This window comes from Momordica charantia (genome assembly GCF_013281855.1).
Source record: "Momordica charantia cultivar OHB3-1 chromosome 9 unlocalized genomic scaffold, Mcharantia_2.0 BLBB01000009.1, whole genome shotgun sequence".
Lineage (NCBI taxonomy): Eukaryota > Viridiplantae > Streptophyta > Magnoliopsida > Cucurbitales > Cucurbitaceae > Momordica > Momordica charantia.
In genome coordinates this window covers 24,676,761-24,691,135 of record NW_028275167.1, presented here as the reverse complement: position 1 = coordinate 24,691,135, position 14,375 = coordinate 24,676,761, and the positions used below count along the sequence as shown (strand labels likewise).

General features: G+C 33.4%; 1 long non-coding RNA gene across 10 annotated transcripts; it reads right to left on the bottom strand.

Moving 5' to 3' along the window:
* Window positions 1–14: 14 nt before the first annotated feature.
* On the bottom strand, window positions 15–13,551 carry LOC111015870 (uncharacterized). 10 transcript variants are annotated; one of them, XR_015787408.1, is made up of 16 exons: window positions 13,242–13,551; window positions 12,732–13,063; window positions 11,998–12,134; window positions 11,594–11,745; window positions 10,230–10,316; window positions 9,758–9,882; window positions 8,069–8,117; window positions 7,780–7,985; window positions 7,636–7,696; window positions 6,777–7,499; window positions 6,489–6,640; window positions 6,116–6,395; window positions 5,956–6,001; window positions 5,694–5,845; window positions 5,483–5,578; window positions 15–4,873 (listed from the first exon to the last, which is right to left on the bottom strand). It is a non-coding gene; the product is annotated as an uncharacterized LOC111015870 (long non-coding RNA). The 10 variants fall into 10 exon arrangements; XR_015787409.1 differs by having other exon boundaries at window positions 15–4,710; window positions 4,787–4,873; window positions 12,732–13,550; XR_002602084.2 differs by having other exon boundaries at window positions 6,116–6,210; window positions 6,285–6,395; window positions 12,732–13,550.
* Between the last annotated feature and the right edge of the window lie 824 nt (window positions 13,552–14,375).

The window sequence follows — 14,375 nt, the reverse complement described above, 5'->3', positions numbered from 1 at the left end:
GGGGGGGGGGGGGGGTCAAGACACAGTTTACATCTACTCTTAACTCATTTTCTTACTAATTTCTCACAACATTTCACATTCAGTTATGAAAGGAAAGAATATAAAAAACAAAAGTTTTAACACACCCCAGTCAACATCCATAAAGTAGGAAAACAAGCCCCAAATAAAAATAATAAATAAACAATAGGCTATGGAACAAATACAATACAATTAATGGTCAACTGTAAGTAATAGTCACCCAAGAAGCTAACTACTACTAAATCTATCTAATTACACATATACAAAAAATAAAAAACATTCCATTAAAATAACATTTGAACAAAATTCAACGATAGGAAGGAAGGGAAAAAGAGGGAGGAGAATAGATGAGGGGAAGAGAGACAACAAAAAGACCAAGTGCTCCCTCCAAAGTCCAAACAATATCAATAGTTTAAAATAATTGATGTACACGTTTACGTCATTTCACACAATAACATGTTTTACACCAACAAAACAACATCCACATCAATACACATTAAAGATAAAAAAATTGTCATGTAACACAAGGGATCCGGTTACCTACATTATTAAAAAATTTACCATTGCAATTTATGAAGAATAACAAAAAAACGCCATAATTAAGGAAAGCAAGAATAACTTGCTAAAAGATGTAGTTGTGGACCTCGGCTAATAATAATGGTAAATATGAACTAGAACAATAAATGTAAGAAATATTTATGCATTTCTCATAAAAAACTAAAGATGTGGGGCTTTATATAAATTAGCAATGGTAAATAATAGTCCTAACAGACTACCCCAATCCAAACCAGAGAGGCTAACTACCACTAAATCTACCCACTTAATCACATACGTTTCAAGCAAATAACATTGAAACATGATACTCAAATAATAAAATAATAGGAAGGAAGAGAGAAAGAGGAGAGAGGAGAGGGAAAGGGAGAGGGGAATATCGGAGGGTGGGAGGGAGATTGAGGATGGAGAGGACAGGGAAGAGAGAGGGAAGGGAGAGCTCTTCTTTTGAATGACTTATTGAGTAGAACCTGAAAATTCTTTGTTTCTATATGTCCAAGAGTATATTAAGCAATTTATTTACTTTCTCAAGAACTAAAGGTAAAAAATAAAAAATAAAAACTATCTACTATCTTATATACATACAGACAAAAGTGATGTTATGGAGAGCTCTTCTTTTGAATGACTTATTGAGTAGAACCTGAAAATTCTTTGTTTCTATATGTCCAAGAGTATATTAAGCAATTTATTTACTTTCTCAAGAACTAAAGGTAAAAAATAAAAAATAAAAACTATCTACTATCTTATATACATACAGACAAAAGTGATGTTATGGAGAAAGCATTACTTGAAACAACCACCACTACCAAAACAAAAAAATAACCACAATGACAACCAAAGAACAACTCACGGTCCAAATAACGACCAAAACAAAAAATGACCAAAGCAACAAACAACAACCACGACAACCATCAATAGAATGTAGATAAATAGGAAAGGCAGCAGTAACGTACACGCGAAGAAGGGAAAGAAGCAAGAACATGAAGCTAGAAGGAAGGAGTTTCAAATGCACAATAATACATAAATAAAAGTTTTGTAACTCCATCAAAACAAATAAAGAATAACAAAAACAACAAAAGCAAAAAAAACAGACAAAAGGAGGGTGGGAGAGGAGAGACAAAAGGAGGAGATTCTGGAAGGAAGGGCAGCATGGGGAAGAGAGAGAGAGAAAGCAATATGAAATTATGCAAACGACAAACATCGTGAAAGAAAAAATAAAGGGTAATGGTAATAAAAATTAAATAAATGGTAATGGTAATAAAAATTAAATAAAGGGAAGGGCGTACCTAACTACATCTACTATTGACTCGTTCTCTGGTTATGTATATGCCAAAGTAACACAACATGAATAAAGAGACAACATCGAAGAAAACATGAACAAATAGCATAAAGACACAAACATAAACAAAGCAAACACAAATACAAAAATTCTCTACCTAAATTTCTCACTACCTACCAGCTTTCACAGTCAAGGAAAGAATATCAAAGACCAACAAGTTTAAACACCCTACTCGGTGCAAAATTTTATAAAGAACAATAAAAACAATCATCCACTAGGAACCAGAAAAAACAAGCTACAGGCTACTCCCCCAAAATATACAAGCCCAACCAAAACAAATACAATATAAACCTAACCAAATATAATCAACCAAAACAAATGTCCAATTAAAATAACCAATAATTGGTATTGGAATGGGTAGGGAGGGAGAGGAAATGAAGACTAAGTGCTCCCTCCCCTCCAAATAGTAACAGTAGTTTGCCAACATTTTACACAATAACATCATATTTTGCCAACAAAACAATATCAAACTCAACAAACTAAACATAAAAAATGACATCATAATACTACAATGCCCCTATTACCCTTCACATTATCTCAAATTGATCATTGCCATTTATAAAGAATAATAAAAACAGCCAAAAATAAGCTATGATCATAGTTAGTCAACATCGATGGATATATACTAGAACAATAAATAAAGAAAAGAATTTATGATTATTTAAATATACAAACTGTAAACAACAATCTCAACCGACTGCATGATAATCCTAACCAAAGAAGCTAACAACTACTAAAACTTAGCAAAGCAAGAATGGAGAAGCCAAGATAGCTAAAAGCTAATAGCAAATAGTTTCTCCCCAAAAAAGAATAACAAAAAGCACTAGACTATGGAACAAAAACAATACAATTAATAGTCAACTGTAAATAATAGTCACCAAAAAAAAAAGTCGCCAAAAAGCTAACTATTTCTAAATCTATCTAATTATAATTAAACAAATACAATAAATAACAAATATTCAATTAACATTGGAACAAAATCCAACCATGGTAAGGGAGGGAGAAAGAGGAAGGAAAAGAGGAAAGGGGAAACAAGAGGAGGGGAAGAGAGACAACAGGAAGACCGAGTTCTCCCTCCTAACAATATCAATAGTTTACCAACATAACATGTTTTACCAACAAAACAACATCCACTTCAATACAAAGTTAAAGATAAAAAATTTCATAATAACACAAGGGATCCTTGCATCTATCAAGTTACCTACATTATTTTGAAATTTACCATTGCGATTTATGAAGAATAACAAAAAAGCGCCATCATTTATAAGGAAAGCAAGCAGGAATAACCTGCTAAAAGATTGTAGTTATAGACCTCAGCAGGTAATAGTTGTAATATGAACTAGAACAATAAATGGAGAAAATATTTATGCATTTCTCATCAAAAACTAAAGATATGGGGCTTTATATAAGCAAATGGTAAATAATAATCCAAACTGACTACCCCAATCTTAAACAGAGAAGCTAACTACTACTAGAACTACCTAATACAATTAATCACAAATGTTTCGTTCAAATAACATTGAAACACGATAATCAAATAATAGGAAGGGAGAGAGAAAGAGGAGGAAGAGAGAGGAAAGGGAGAGACGAATAGGGATGGAGGGAAGGAGATTGAGGATGGAGAGGAGAGGGAAGAGAGGGAGAATGAGGAAGGAGGGAGAGGAAAGGAAAAAGGGGAGGGAGAGATAGGAAAGAGAGAGGGAGGAAGCTCTTCTTTTGGATAACTTATTTAGAACCTGAAAATTCTTTGTTACTATATGTTCAAGGATATATTAAGCAATTTATTTACTTTCCTCAAGAACTGAAGGTAAGAAATCAAAAATCAATATCTAGCATCTTATATACACACACAAACAATTGTGACAATATGGGGAAAACATTACTTAAAATAACCACCACAACCAAAACAAAAAGAACCACAACGACAACCAAACAACAACAACTCATGGTCCAAATAACAATCAAAAATTAAAAAAACAAAAACAAAAAAAATACCAAAGCAACACAAATAACAGCCACAACAACCAAAAAAAAAAAAAAGAAAGCAGGTAAATAGAAAATGCAGCAGTAATGTACACGCAAAGAGGAAAAAGAAGCAAGAACATGAAGCTAGAACTGGAAGACTCTAACGTTTCACACTCGATAATGGAAGGAGGAGTTAAAAATGCACAATAATACATACATAAAGTTTTGCCCCTTTTCAAGATTGATCGTCGTTGAGCACGAGTGACCACACCTCATGACAAATACAACACTCCTGGGTTCCTTTGTTAGTAAGAAATGATTAGAAACCACCCCGATAATACTAAGATATTGAAGACATTGAAGACAGTACACAAAAGCTCAAAATATGAACAAGATGAAGAGAAGCAGGTATCTGGATGGAAAAGAAAAAATAAAAAGAGGGACCTACAACAAATTTTCTGAGCCGTACATAATGGGACCTTTTAAGCATTAGTGTCATAATTAAATTTCTGAAGAACCATTCGAGTAACCGCAGCTTCTATCCACCAAGAGTTTAAAGCCTTGCCACTTCCCAATCCAATGTTTGGATTGTAAATAGAATTTATTTCACGGGTCATTTATTTGGTTCATAATATAATACCATTAGGTTAGGTTCAAACATATATATGGTTGCTCATATTTACACAAGCTAAGCAAACATGTAACCATATTATCATTCTATCCACCACTACGTCAGGAAAATCATATCTAAGGAGGCTATTCATACAATAGTGAAAGAGAAAATGACCATCTTGAAAAAAAGAGGATTCAATAGCCTCGAGTCAAGGCACATTGACCTAGAGAAAGGTATCAGAACATTACCATCAGAAAAGAATCGCAAGAATTGCTAAAATAAAAGTGAAAAGAAGAAACCTGACAAACACAGTGCCCCTTTCCAAGATTGATCATCGTTGAGCATGAGGGACCACGCCTCATGACAAATACAACGCTGCTGAGTTCCTTTGTTAGTAAGAAATGATTAGAAACCACCCCATTATACTAAGATATTGAAAACATTGAAGACAGTACACAAGAGCTCAAAATATGAATAAGAGGAAGAGAAGCAGGTGTGTGGATGGAAAAGAAAAAAAAATGAGGGACCTACAATAAATTTTCTGAGCTGTAAGTAATGGGACCTTTTAAGCATTAGAGTCATAATTAAATTTTCTGCAGAACCATTTTCGAGTAATCGCAGCTTCTATCCACCTAGAATTTAAAGCCTTGCCACTTCCCAATCAAATGTTTGGATTGTAAATAGAATTTATTTCACGGGTCATTTATTCGGTTCATAATATAATACCATTAGGTTAGGTTCAAACATATATATGGTTGCTCATATTTACACAAGCTAAGTATACATGTAACCAGATTATCATTCTATCCACCTCTACGTCAGGAAAATTATATCTAAGTCTAAGGAGGCCATTCATAATCCAACAACAAAACTAAAAAATCAGTATATGAAAATTCAAATCTAAATTGACTTTTTTATTCGAGCTAATCTCATAACATAGTTGAATGCAAACACTGCTTTTACCTTAAAAATAACAAACATAACTTAATCCTTACCGCGCAAAATTTCTGCTCAAGTAGAGTCACAACAGCCAGCTGGGCAAATTTCCGCCTAACAGATCAATATGTAAAGGAAGAATATCAGGTGATTTGCTGCAAAGAGAAACGAAAGATGTTGATCACCACTATTTTAAATACTTTCTACGAATATTATGAAAAACATTGTGAAACTGTGTGCAAGGGTAACATATACCACATTGAAAGAAACCTTTAAAATGCAATCTCTTCAGTTCTGCTATATTATCCATCCAACAATGGCTTGCAGTACCCTTTACCATCCTCAATATCCTTTTATGAAAATTCTCTCCTTCATTGATGAGGCAAATTAGGTGTAAAAAAAGGGTACGATGATAAATCACACTACAAAACAGAAAAGAGATCACCTGCATTGGTTTGATGCCAAAGCAAACAAAAAATCTTATGAGCCTTTATATTCTTGATCCAATTTCAAGTAAGAAGACAAGACATACCCACATAACCATATCCTCCTTCAATCAAGATTTCTAGATGTGGAACCTATAAAATGAGTTGTAGCAAGATGAAGCTACTGAGCGTGTATCTATAATAATACAATAGTCAAAATTCAGAATTTCAAGAGTTTACTTACAAGGACACCCTTTCTCATCTTACCTTTAAGAAGGGATATAAATTGTGCTTCAACTGCCTGACTCAATGAAACTGGACCCCATGGACTAGAAATGCCCACAAATTACATAAACTTTTTTCTGGAAAAATTGCATTAGAGTATCTACACCTTCTCCCAAAAAATTTTAATGAAACAAGAGTTTTAGCATTTTACCAATCACTCGCCAACATTTGTTCTAGATAAACACCAGCACACTGTAACTGGATCCTGCAAATCTGTAGTCAAATGAATCTTTGTCGTACTAGCATTTTCTATTACAAGAACCTAGCATAATGAAAATAATTAGAAAACAAAAATGGCCTTTGAAAAAGAGGAATTGGAAAAAATAACATCATTTTCCTACCAGAAGATCCTTACCACGATCATGTTCTTCCTTTAGTTTAACATATGTCAAGGCTTTTGGCTTAGCTGAATATGTTTCCTCTATATGTTGAGGACATTTTTATTTACAAGTTGCATAAGGTCCCTCTGCTTTCTTTGAATTTTTTCAACTCCAACGTATTTTGAGCCTGCAATAGCTTTGCTTCTTTAGTTTATATTTCTCCTTCAGAGAGCAACTTTTCCTTCGCTTCTTCAAATTCCCTCTAAATAATCATGGAGAACAAACAAGTAAAATGAGTAATGAAATGACATATGAAAGGATACCTGCTTTGGGCCGGTGAGTTAGAGAGACAGGGAGAATAAATATCCCTCACAGTGTAATTAGCTTCCCTTGATTTCTCCCAACTTATGTATGCTTGAATTTTAACAAGTTCGTCAGGAATTGTCTTTTCTTCCAGAGTGGATAGCTCTATCAGTTCCCTGCCATCATTTTCTTTGGTCAGTTTGGCTCCGAGATCTTGTAATGGTAGCACCCCTGCTGCAATAACTTAGCTCGAGCTGCTTTATACTCCTACAGTCTAATGAAATTTTGTTAAAAGTTGATAATCAGCATCAAGCAAAAGGGTACATAAAACATATCTACTGATCGATCAAAAAACCTCTCTTCTGTGATAATCGAAAATAAATTTCAAAGAATAAGGTCTTGGTGGCATTTATAGCTTAATAACCAGTTTTAATGCACAATGAAATCTTAGGAAATAACAACGTAGTTGAATTCCACCTACAAAAAACTTTAAACTTCCTTACAATCTTGTCCAATATAATGTTGAACTTTTGTTATTTGTTTTATACTAAACACAAGTTAAATGTGAATTTAAAAGTGGACTAAAAAACAAATGTAGAGAGTATGATGCAATTCATCTGAAGGAACAAAAGTAAATTGAAAGTTTGAAGAGAGTTCATCCCTGCATGCTCCTTTTGTATAGTTTACATCATTTTGCCCTTTCTTTCCCATAGTACAAGATCTTCAAGGAACTTTTCTTGCACCTGTAAGATAAACATGAATGTTTGTCATTGTTCTTATCTGAATAAAAAATTTGAGATGCAAAAGCACAAGACCTGTGAATTGAGCAGTCACTAGCTTCAATGTTCTTGAAAAACAAAATCCGTAAAGAAGTCATACCGTTTATTATGGGCTGTATTGACAAGTCGTCCTCAGGTGTAAGGATAGAATTGAAACCAGACTGCCAAAACGGAAAAAGAAAACAAGAGATTCAATTATCTGATGGAATAAATTATAGGACTTCAAAACTTACTTGAAACTTACTTTCAGAAAAGGAGTTCTAAGAGCTCTGGTCTTAAATTAGAGATGCAAAAGCACAAGACCTGTGAATTGAGCGTTCACTTGCTTCAATGTTCTTGAAAAACAAAATCCGTAAAGAACTGCTTATTATGGGCTACATCAAGTCAGACAAACTCTGCTTGTATTGACGAGACGTCAACCTCAGTTGTAAGGATAGAATTTAAACCAGACTGCCAAAAAAGAAAAAAAAAACAAGAGATTCAATTATCTAATGGAATAAATTATAGGACTTCAAAACTTACTTGAAACTTACTTTCAGAAAAGGAGGTCTAAGAGCTCTGTTCTTAATATTTCAGATCCACCTGGGCTAAACAGTAAAAACTACACTAGTTAAAGCTAATGACATACCCAAAAGAAAAAAAAAAACCGGAAAATAATATGTGATTACAGAATTGATCACTATTAGAGAACCAATATGAATGAATGAATTTTTAAATCAACAAAATCTCAGAGTTTCTATTGAGGTTCCATCTGGTCAATAATGCCAAATAACTTTCATAGCCGTCCTTTACCGTACTCTTAATTTCAATAACTAATTTAAGATACCTTGCATAGTGGAAGTCTCTTGGGTGTTTTTGTTACATAAGAATTATGAACTGCAAAATGAGTTGTGGTTAAAGTTCTAGAGGTAGTTGTGGTTGGACTACAATTTCCCTCGGGATCCTCAATTCCATGCAAATGGGTTTTTTCTTTACAAGATAAAGAACTTTCAGGGATGTTTTTTATTTTGTTTTGTTTTTAGAAGATGAATCCAAAACCAGTGTAAAAATAAATTTAAACTCACCAGTGCTTCAAGTAGGCTAATGCATATAATACAAGTGAAAAAGAGTTGAGAGTCAGAGAGAGGAGATATTGAAACAAAATATCACTCGAAAAGAGATCCAACATCACCTAGCATGTGAAACATGGTAGAAGACTTGACATTATGTATAAAAAGTAATGACAAACGGCCAAACAAGTCTGCCTATCAAGAAAAATTCGAGATATGAGAAAGAAAAGTATATTACATGCTTACTAAATTGCAACATTAAACCAGTAAACTACACAAAAACAAACCATGTTTAAAATATTAAGCAATAAATTTAAAATCTTGAAATAAATTCCAGTAAATGTAATCATCAAATACATCGAAACAAAAATCAAAGCTAAATTTTAAATAAAGCAATGTGAACACTGTTACACATAAATAAAGAACAAAAGAAACTGGAGATGAGATGAGAGAGAAATGAGAAACATGGCAAAAGTTAAATCCTACAGATGCAATGCAATAAAATAAAAAATAGTATTTCGATGTGTTCTTATTTTCAGTTCTCATAATTACATGATTTTCCTATATATATATATATATATAATTTATTTTTTTTCTAATAATTACCAATCAACTATTTTACAGAAAATATTAAGTTGTACAAGATCCGAAACATGATACTACATTAATAGCAGAAAAGTATCAAATGTAAGTACAGATCAACATTAGCTTACCAAAATAATCAATAAACATCCACCCATCCATATCGCATCCTAATCTTTGAATGAAAAATAAAGTTATAGAAATCTCCGGAAAATCAAATCAATTTTCAATGTAAGCATTTTAAAATAGCTTGAAAAATACACCGCCAACTTGTAAATAAAAATTATCACAGAAAACGAACACACACACACACGTAATGACTAGCCAGTATTTTTCATGCTATTCTCACCAAACAGAAAAAGAACCATCAACATGAACACAACCATTTTATTAAAAAGAACCTGAGCATGGATGAAGCTGCATAATGACTAGACAGAATTGATGCCATTATCGTCCAAGCTACTACATAATCAAAGATCAACGTAATGCAGAACCAAAAATCACAAAATAGGATAGCAAACAGAATCTCATGTTGCATGGCTTGACAACTCCAAAGTCATGCAGAGGGAGAGATATCAATAATTTTGTTACCTGTGAAAAATCTCATGTTACATGGCTTGCCAACTCCAAAGTCAGACTTAATTATTATGAATTTTGGTACTTGGCTGATGGAGCACTGCCTTCGGAAACATGGTGTGGCACAACCTTTTAGATGTCTACCCGTAAATAACTTTTATCAATTACAAACTTACAAGATGAGTTAATTAAATCAATTAAATATATTGAAGATGTAAAACTTTCGGATTGTTCCTACTAAGAATATACTAAGTCTGACTCCTGTCACTTTAAAAACTCAAATTCCTTCATGAGAGAGAAACTTATCATTGTTGAGGCAGCTCCAATTCTTGCATGCTTAAATATTCTAAATTGTTTATTTATTTTGTTACAGACAGACATAATAAATATGTGCCTGATTATGGAATGCATATTGAAGTAACTGGAATGCCATTATCAACTTACTACTGCATGACGGTGGAAAATTGAAATATGCGAAAAGGCGAACCTTACAGAGAAGTAGATCAGATGTGCTGAATGACCACTCCACAACAGAAAGGGAAACAATAAATATTGTAATTCCATGGCTCTGCCTCTGGTGGGTTTGATTCGAAGCACCAAGTGAACAAATCCTCCCATTAATCATTATATTGAATAACAATATAGAACAACTATTGAAGTCATATATTGACTAATGTATTGTGAAAAATGTCGTAGGCAGGCTAACAAACAAACAAACCAAACCCCCAGAAACTATTGATTTATATATAGAGGGTCAAGAAGTAATGTGAATGGTTGTCATTTCGGAAATTTGAAAGCTACCCCAGATGCATTGGATGAATAAATATTGATTAATAGTGAGGTTGGTTTATAAAAATCTTTTTCTTATTTTAAGCTTCATGCAAATAACCTCCCAAAGTCAATGTTAAAGCTTCTAGATCGTTTTATATAGGACTTATGTAGAAACTAATAATTGTAATCTTCTGCTTAAGAGTTCAAAGACCCCACATAAAATCACAAAATTTAGCCACATGTAATCAATACACTAGACTCCCAGTAATAGCATATGCAACATCTTAAGCACAACTAATCTAGGTTTAATCTCAGTCAAAGAACCCAATAGGTAAACATCATAGCTTAAGTGCCATAAATGCTCAATAAGCATCACAACAAAGAATTCATTCCTATAAAAAATGAGATGAAGGTGTACCAACAAAAAAAAAAAGAAGAATACGAAACAAGTACTCAAAAAAGAACTTAAGTAAAAAAATATGGAGAAATAAAGTGCTGTAAGTATTATTACTTGTGCAGCCAGAAGAAACTTTTTCAATATAATCCAAAATCCTATAATTTATTTGGAGATATAATTTTAAAAATGGTTTTCACAACTTCTACAACCAACATCATCAAACGATATTTCAATAAAAAAGATAAAAAAAAATAAAAATAAAAATAAGATATTCAGATTAGACATGTAAGAAACCCATAAATATCGTGGTCGACGACTTCCAAAAGCAAAATATTTTGAAAGTAGAAGCAGGGGTATCAAGAAGAAATTAAACTCAGTATAGTACAAAAGGAAGAAAGAGAGAACAAAACAGTCGAAGGAGTTAATAAGGATAGACACTGAAATCGGGTAAAAGAGTTGAGAAAATTGACGTTGTAATGGTGTGCGATCAATTTACTCATTTTAGTGTCACGATAAAAAAGAGTATAAATGATATAGCAGGACTATAGTGTCACAATCAACAACCACAAAGTATAGTCTCCATCCAATTGTTCAAAAATTAAATCTAATTAAGAGAACTTGTAATATGTGAATTAAAATAAGATTTACCCATTTTAGTTTTTTGAAAGAATCAAATTACTTACTAGGGCTGACCCAATGATATAAACTGCCGAATATTGCCAGCTACGGATGATATCTTCCAACATTGCTACAGGAATAGTAAGGGACACACCAAGAGCAGCTACCAGAGGGGAAGTCCAAACAACAGCCAATGCCCTGTGTGTACAGTTTCCACCTGACCATAAAAATTAAAAGAGGACGAGAAGACATCAATTCAATTTCAAAATTTTCATAAGTAGAATCAAAAGAATACGAATACAAATATTGATGAACAAATACATTCCCCACTCCAAACATTTTGTGCAAACATATTATGTTCATAAATTCAGTATTTCATTGCATGCCAGACGTATTTATTGATGTATAAGCTGCAGAAAATATGATGGCCGATGGGTTGTATATAAATCATCGTTCTAGTGGCTATTACCTGTGCAGCTTCATTGGAATTGGAAGCATTATTTATCCTGCCGAGGTCTAACATTAACAACTGCTCCACAAATGTCATCACCACAATCACTGATCTGTGTTCTCCAATGATAGCAAGCAGCTGTGAAAAGTGATTGACTGTTATAAAAACAATAAATAACTAGTGTCAGTAAACTTAAGCACGCAATTTTGAGTGGTAGCGTGTACAGCAAGCCATGGTCAGATTTGCCCCTTGAAAGTTTACAGTCCATTCCCCTCGCAAACAGGATCCTACAATTAATGCTCAGTTTTATGTTTAAAACAGCACAAATCAAATCTACCCTGGATGTCAACTTGGTTGGATGATGGATATTGTAGTATACACCAGATGCATGCAGGAAAAAACATGAAAAGATTGATCAATCAATACAATAGCAGGGAAAATGAAAATAAAAAGACAAATTAAGAACCGATTAAAAACACAAGGTTGAGAAGTATATGGATGAGAGTGGAAATGTTTTGTCAAATACGAGGGGTATGATAGACAAAACCACCGGAATTCTAAGATCGAGCAAATCGGTTGTCGAAACCCTAAAATTCAGGAATAACAAGAGAAAGAAGACAATTCCAACACCGGGCATGACAAATTTCATGGAATTTGATATGATCTTAACCTGGAACAGAACATTCAGGAATATGGCAGAAGATTTGCTAATAAATTGGAAAGAAAATGGCGGTTATCGAGTAGATACTTACCAGCAAAACAAGCTGCAGCATGAGAAACTAAAACTCTCTGGAATGGGATCTTTCAGTGCACCTATATTCATGATTCACATCACGAGACCACTCTCTATCATGTGATTCAGAAGTGCTGATAATCGTCCTCCATTCTATCATACTGATCCTAACGGTCTCGGTCACAATGGCCTTCTCAGTTTCACCATAGAAAGTTTACGGTCCCTTTCCCTCACAAATAGGATCCTCCAATTTATGCTCAGTTTTATGTTTAAAACAGCACAAACCAAATCTGCCGTGGATGTCAACTTGGTTGGATGATGAACATTGTGGTATACACTACTAGATGCATGCTGGAAAAAACATGAACAGATTGGTCAATATAATCAATACAATAGCAGAGAAAATGAAAATGAAAATATAAAAAGACAAATTAAGAAGCGATTAAAAACACAAGGTTGAGAAGTATAAGGATGAGATTGAAAATGTTTTGTCAAATACGACGGAAGTTTAGATGGAGCAAATCGAAACCCTAGGGCTGCGAAACTTTTGTGGCGCCTCTCCCTCGGTTGTCGAAACCCTAACATTCCTCCGACCACCAAAATTTGAATCGGAGGCCGAAGACAGAGAACGCAGAAACGTCGGCTGCGCCATCGAGGGGATGAAGAAGAAGAAGAAAGAGATGATCGAAGCGGTGGAACTGGTAAGCGATCACCATTGCGATGGCGATGAGAAGAAGTGATCACTATGGAACGCAAACGGGAGCGGGGAGCGGGGAGCGGGGAGCGGGAAGCGGGAAGTGGAAGTGGAAGTGTGACCGAACGATCAAATATAATAACGAACTCCCCAGCTTCAACCCCGCGCAACGGAAATCTTTTTTTTTTCTAATTCAAAATTCAAAATTCAAAATAAAATGCTAACGGTAATTTCTGTAGAGATTTCCGTAAAAATCTGGGATTTCCAAGTTGCACAATATTTTTCCTTTTTTGAAAACAATAAAATTTTTTTACCGTTGATAAATTACCCAACATGCTAATTTTAATATATCAGTATATGAGAGAAATTGTGATAAAAATACATTCCAAATTAATTTAAATCAATTTTAAAGATGGAGAAAAGCTTAGGAAAAGTGATAAATCAAAAAAGGACAAAACAAATAGGGAAGGTAAAGAAAAACAATTAAAAGAAAGAGAGTAAATACAGTTAAAAATAAAAGGTGGTAAATAACTGAGATAAAATTTCACATGGAAATAAATTATAAAGAAAATTTTAAGATAGAAAAATCTCAGGGGAGAGAAAAACCACCCTCTTGAGAAAAACTGTTGATCTTGATACACACACTAATCAATAGTTTGTTAAACCCAACAGTACTTTTTTTTTTTATGTTCCCAATTATTCCATTTTATTTTATTTTTTTACAACATTTTTTTATTATTTTTTAAGTCCAATTCTTCTATTATATTCCAAAGTGTATTTTTTTTTTTTAATGCTATAATGCACCTACTAATATAAAGCATAATTCGTCTCTCTCCTCTAAGGAAACATCACAGCCAAAAAAGAAAAGTGTAAATTAAGTTTATTCCTAAACTTCCAAATTTTGATCTATAATAAATTGAACTCTAAATGTCTCTAAACACTGTATTTAATATGTGGCCGACCATCTGA